The sequence below is a fragment of the Dendroctonus ponderosae genome, unplaced genomic scaffold (assembly GCF_020466585.1).
Source record: "Dendroctonus ponderosae isolate FM_Combo_2020 unplaced genomic scaffold, Dpon_F_20191213v2 Dpon_F_20191213_9, whole genome shotgun sequence".
Taxonomy (NCBI): Eukaryota; Metazoa; Arthropoda; class Insecta; order Coleoptera; family Curculionidae; genus Dendroctonus; species Dendroctonus ponderosae.
In genome coordinates, this window is record NW_026019116.1 from 7,014,832 (window position 1) to 7,021,381 (window position 6,550).

Consider the following 6,550-nt stretch of genomic DNA (forward strand, 5'->3'; position numbering starts at 1 on the left):
TTCCCAAATTCTTGCCCATTTTAAATACTCGCGGAACTATAGTCACACGTAATGTAGGATTGCACAATAGAAATTAAAATTAGCTAGTAGCACTCTGAACGTCGAGCCATGCCCGTTAACATCAATTTTAGCGTATAATCGTTTTGGCAAGAGACCTAAACGTTGGTCTATTTGCACGTACGATAAATTCGTGAATTGAGACACTAATTGGAGACATTTATTATGGAAACGCACGACTAAATTAACCAGAACGATTTTAAATAAATTAGCCAAATACGTGCGTTGTCCTGCCTCTAAGCAGTTCGGACTGATGTTGGCGAAGGACTAAGGAGTTCTGCTGGGAAAATTGATGGCACGCAGCGAAAAAAAATGAAGAAAACGAAAGGAAATTCTGGCCTGGAACATTGTCAATCGGCACACAATTGGGCTGAAAGCAAGTGTTAGCCATTCAGTTGGCATTATAAATATACCGGTGTTAATTCCAAGGTGTTGAAAATGCGAAGTGATTGAAATTCCTGTACATATGCCAAATAATGTTGTTTTGCAAGCAAATTTTAGCTAAATTATCTTACAACATTTGTTAGGAGCACGGTATATTTAGCTGCAACAACGACAACGTTGTTGCTGCTGCTGAGAGCACTTTGACTATTTATAAAGCCAATCTTTCGACGGATTGTTTCATCGATTTTGCAGATTCTTCTGGCTTTGCAGACCTTTGGTCAGCTCTTGGAGTCCGAACATCGATGGTCAGCTGTCACCCATCACTCATGCCGCTCGACCGCTACACGCTTTTATACTTAGGCCCTAATTGTGTCGAGAAGCCGCCGAAGACATTCGGGACCTTTTCATAGCGAGCGGCAATTTTCTCAAAACGCCCCAACACCGACTCCATTCACAGACTCACGCTCCACTTTATCACGCTAGTGAACCAGAGTTTCAATTTTGTCCACCGATACAAAAAAATAATAATAAAAGTAATGTTTTAGACGGTCCGATTCACCATTGATTTAATTAAAACGACAGCCGAGTGATAAGGCTCGATCCTTTCGGGTCTGTTCCTCTACAGTTTGGCTCTTATCTTGAAAAACGTTTCCTTTAAACAGGTAACAGGCAATAGTATACGTTTTCATATCGCTGATAAGGTATACTCTCTTACCTTCAGATGTCTGCGAGATGTTGCTTTGAAGAAGGAAACTGAAGATGGCTTGATTTATCGCTTGTAGTCTTCAGGGTTTACTTGTCGCGATTAATTCGTATCATGTGCCCAATGGACTGTTATCTTCGTGTAACCATTCCGAGTCGCAAAGTATATTATCTTTTTATTGGTTTGGTACTTCGGTTTTTCGTTGCAGAAACATGTTCCGAAGAGCAAATTGCGTTTTAAAGTGCGTCTAATGCTCCACATTTTTTCTGGCTTTGGGTTTATTTATTGGTCAAGTGGTCTTTGATATACCTACAGCGCGATTTCTGGTGTTTTTCTGAGGTTTTTCTTCTTTTTGAAGAGTCATAACTTTTTGGAAAAAGCAATTTGTTCTTGGGAACAATCAATCAAAAAAGCGAGCAGATAAAGGGCTGTTTTTTAGACCATTTGATAGAGAAAGTTTCCCTCTGTCAATTCAGCAAAAGTGAATTTCGTCGCAATTTTCGTTTATTTTCCGACGAACAAATCCACGCTCGATTAATTCGTGAAGTCTGAATTTTCTCGTAATTTTCATCAATTTTGCTTTGGAGTTACGCTCAGCTTTCACTGTAAAAATACAAGTGATTATTGTAACTTTCAATTTTGTATACAGAATGGTCCTAAATAAGTCTCACAAAGTTTAATAAAAAAGAAACAGTTTCTGCTCTTCGATTTTTTCTCCGAGCTTTCGTTTTCGAGATACAGGGTGTCTAAATTTCATTTATTTCTTTTGTTTTTTTTTCGCACTGAATTCGAGTTAATTGAATATCCAACTGCAAATTGTTAGCAGAATGTTTGATTTTGTTGACAAAAATCCATTTTGTCGCAAAAACGGTTGACTTTAGAGCAATAAACCAAGAGAACTTTTTTGTGAAAAATTCGTTGGCGCTTCAGCACTGCTGACAAAATGCTAGTTTGTTCTGTAATTTAAAAGACAAAAGGAGAAACGTCCAATGCATTTGAGCAAGGGAGCATAAAATGGATTTTAATAGTGGTAATGTGTGTTCAATTCCTGTGATTGAAACGATTTTGAACATATTCGTTCAACAAAAATATTTAAATGTTTGTAAACATTTTTTTCAAAATTTTCATGGTGAAAATAGGCAGCAGATAAGAGGCTGTTTTCGAAACCATTTCATACAAAAAGCTTCACTGTATCAGTTCAGCAAATGACAATTTTGTCGCAATTTTCTGCCATTTTTGTCAATTTTTGAGCAATTTGTGTCACCTTTGGCAAGGTCTTGGTTGTTTACTTAAAAAATTCCCATTTGAAAATTGCTTTCAAAAACTAGCTAAAGGCTGCTTACAAACACTTTAATGAATAAATATTATCTCTATACATGTATAAATAATCTTTATTTCGCACAGAAAAAGGCTATCGACCCAATCGGTCTCTCTGCCCAATTATTTCTATTAACTCGTTAAGGCTGAATTTTCTCGAAATATTCCTCAATTTTGAGTCGCACTTAGGCTAAGGCTTTACTTACGGTATCTCTGTGTTCAAAATTGGTAAAAAAGTTGTGCGTCCAATTTCGTACACAGAGAAGTGGTAAATGAGTATCTCAACGGAAAATTGTGGATTCCTATTGAAAAAATAAACATTTTTTTTTCTTTTTTCCACTTCTTTCTCCGTGCTTTGGTTTTCGAGAAACAGGGTGCAAAAAGGTCATTTATTTGTAAATTTTTGGGGGAATTTGTTAGGAACCGTCTGGACTACAAAACATAATTTTTCTACACAAATTGCTACTATTAACAAACTATCAAAGCTAATTTTATGCACCGTACTTGAATTATTTGACATGATTTATATGAACATCTAAAACGCATGCACAGAGAGAAACTGGAAGTCGAAAAAGTGTGTAATTTTGCTTTCTAAAAAACAGATTTAGACTCTTCCGATATCATCCGGGTTTTCCAGAGAATATCAAGTCTCGTTACCTCATTTTCTTCTAAACTGACTTGACTGCACCAAAAGCAATTTTTCTCACTTGATACCATTTAAAATGTCATTCTCCTCACAATATTCCCGAAACTGCTTCTACTTGTTCTTCAGTTGAACAATCCACCAAAAGCCATTCAGCATTCAGAAGAAGATCTCCAAATGGCCCGATTACCATCGATGCAACATTAATGAGACAAGCGTCGTTTACTCCAAAAATTCAGTCCCACTAACTGAATCTTTTAAAAAACCATCAATAAACATCATAGTATTCTCAGGCAGGGTTTTTTTCGTCTCATCATCCGGTTCGGCTGCTGGTACCATTGTAAGCGCCGCGGAACCCGAGGTGTTATAATTGGTCCAAACACGGTCTCTGGCGTCAGGCAGACGACTTGGTCGATCTTCTGTTCGATCTGGTACGTTCTCAAATGACGCTTTATTTGGCCAATTTTTTGAGCATTCTGTTTCTGAGCTGTGGGGTTTTATAGCAGTCAGCTGCTGGCGCTAGCTAGCGGTTGGAAACACGACAATTGATGAAAAACGAGTGAAAGTGTGGGCAATTGCGAACGCACCAATGAGCAAGCCAACCCAAGTTAACCAGCCGTTTGGTACACTGATGACACAAGGTTGTACGAAACTCAGACGGGGTACCGATAAGAGAACCCACGCACCGATTTACATTGAACGTCCAACTTCAGTTGGGTGTAAAGGCTGTAAGGTGTGAAATTTAGATGCTATCGGCTCGTCAGAGGAAGTTTTTATTGTTTTATTCGTTAATGGTCTCCGAGATCATCTCGATACGGCGCTACGAGTTTCGATTCTTATTCAATAACAACTTTCCGGTCGCACCGATTTGGACAAGGGGTGAAGGTCGACGCTCCAAATAAATGATAAATCCTATCTGAGTCTCCTCCAATCAAGTGCAGGTAACAGCTCGGAACCTATCTCGGAATTCCTTTACGTGCCCATCAATAATCCATCCCAAACCGACCAAAAGGGACTCTTCCCGAATTCCCGTAGGAAGGCCCGCTAAATTATCAATGTGCTTGCCTGACCCGTGTCCAGCTATGTCCAGCGATGTCGGCGCTTATCCATTATTTATTTGCCAAGAAGCTAATGTGTCACCCGATCAGGCCCCTGAGGTTCGAACTAAACCCTCAACATCAATGTGGTTGATTCGATTCGAGATCATCATTTCTTGGATGATTTCTCTTTGAATTCTTAACTGTAGCAGCCGTATTTTCCATTTTAATTCAAGTTAAACCCCGCAGGTTATAGGCTCGAATCTTTCGATCTTTAGTCCAAATTATGAACCTTTTTATATTAAAAAAGGACCCTTCTACAATTTTCTGATGAAAATTCGATGCGGCAATGAGCCAGTGATGCTGCGAAGTGTGCACAATTTTGTTTGGAGATAACGTTAAGTTGAAACCCACAGAATCACATCTAAGATTTTTTTCTTAGGTTCCACAATCGCCAGGTTCTTCTTATTTATAGAGTACCGACCTTCTTCTTCTTCTTCACTTAATTGTAAACAAGTCATTGATCCATAACCTTTTAAAGTTGACGTTTGTTCACCACTCCTGTTAGCGTAACCTATTTCATTGTCACTGTCTGCATTTACGCTAATGTTTCTGATCATTTCTATGGTTACTGAAGCTTTTGCTATTTAAGAAGAACAGGTTTGACGTAGTCTAAATTACATAAGATCACCTGGTAAAACATTGTTGCCGTCCTTCTGATCTAGTTTTTTGTAAATATCTCAGTTTTTGATAAGAATTAATTTTAAAAACTATTTTTCCTGTATACCCTAAGCATCCCCAGAGCATATTCCGGTCTTCTGGACATTAAATTAAAAAGTACAATTATTAGTATCATTCAACTTCGATCCTCTTGGAACAAATGTTATCGCAACAAAATGAAAAAATCTGGACATTTCTCACGCAGCTTGCCACATCATGCATCGAAAATTCAAATAAATGAATGAAACGAACAAATAATCGGATTGACTCAACAATTTGACAGGGAAATTTGTACACATGGACAAATCGTTGTATTATTTACCGGGCAAAACTAGCTGTTGATTTTTTTCGGGCAGCTATCAATGTTTTAATGTTGGAAAATATTATTTTTTTAAGTGGAACTGGCTCGAATTGACCATTGGCATGTCAATTAATCATTGTGATGATTTTTTCAGTCGGCCAACCACATTTGTAGGGAAAATGCCGAAATTGTTTGAATAAATAACGCACCTACAGGTTTAACTGAAAGCTTCTGAAGATAGATGCTGCCTTATTGTTCCGAAACGTTTGGATTGGTGCTGTTTTGTCTTCTGTTTTTTTTTGATCCACGCAAGGCAATATCAGCGATGAGACAACCAGAAAAACCCTTCAGAAGGCCTGAAAGCCCCTCAGAAGCTCGTCTAATACCTTTTCCAAAGCATGCATTGAGGGGTCCCTATAAAGTAATTAATTCGCTCTTTGTACCTACTTCTTAAGGGCAGTGTCATGTAAGCATTGAAACAGACGAACTTTCTGGCCAGGCTGATTGTGCAAAAATCATTTAGTTGGGCAATTTGTGTTTGAACATTGTGCCAATTGAAGTGGAAGAAAAATCGGGAAAAAATATATGAAAACTAGTTTAAGATCGCATACAAGCATGCAAATATTCCGAACAAACATGACTCGATGATGGACACTCCTGGAATATTCACAATGAGGCTCTTCTACAGGACTAAGAGTGAATTAAGAACAAGGAYGAATGAACGAATTCAACCATCAAATCCAATTGAAAATTGAGTAATTTTGGTCGAAGGGAACTGTAAATTTGGAAGCGATTTAATGTTAGAACTAGAGTGTTGGTGAAACATTAATAAACCATAGACGAACAAGTGAAGCAAAACAGGGTGGTGTAAAAGCTGATTAAAATTGAATCAGTTACATAGTAATGCCCCTTTGCTCTCAGGTTGTTCTCGCAACTAGAGAAGCACATTAATTAGTTCAGGGAATATAGCAGAGCACTGTGTTTACACTGCACTAACAAGTCGTAATTAAAACTGTCTTACTTGTACGGTTCGGATCGCCCTGCTCGGTTGCTTTGCAAATACAGATAGGCAATGGAATTGCCCCTGCTTGGCAAATTGTTCCAGAAGTTTTAGTGTCGTTTTGCTAAGAATTTGCTACCAGAACGGATGGAAGTTTGCGTGTCTTCTATTTGTCACTGGCAGCTTGTGCCGCTAATTTGGAAAGACAATTCAGGTGGAATAAATCAAGGAAATTTGTAATTTTACATTGGCTTGGCCTGGGTCCATGCACTGTGTAAGATGTTGCAGTTTTATGCACAACATCAGTCGTATGTGTTAAGGTGCAACAGAAAAAAGCGTGAAATCCAAATTGTAAAACGCCCAAAAAATAGTAACAGATGATGAGTAA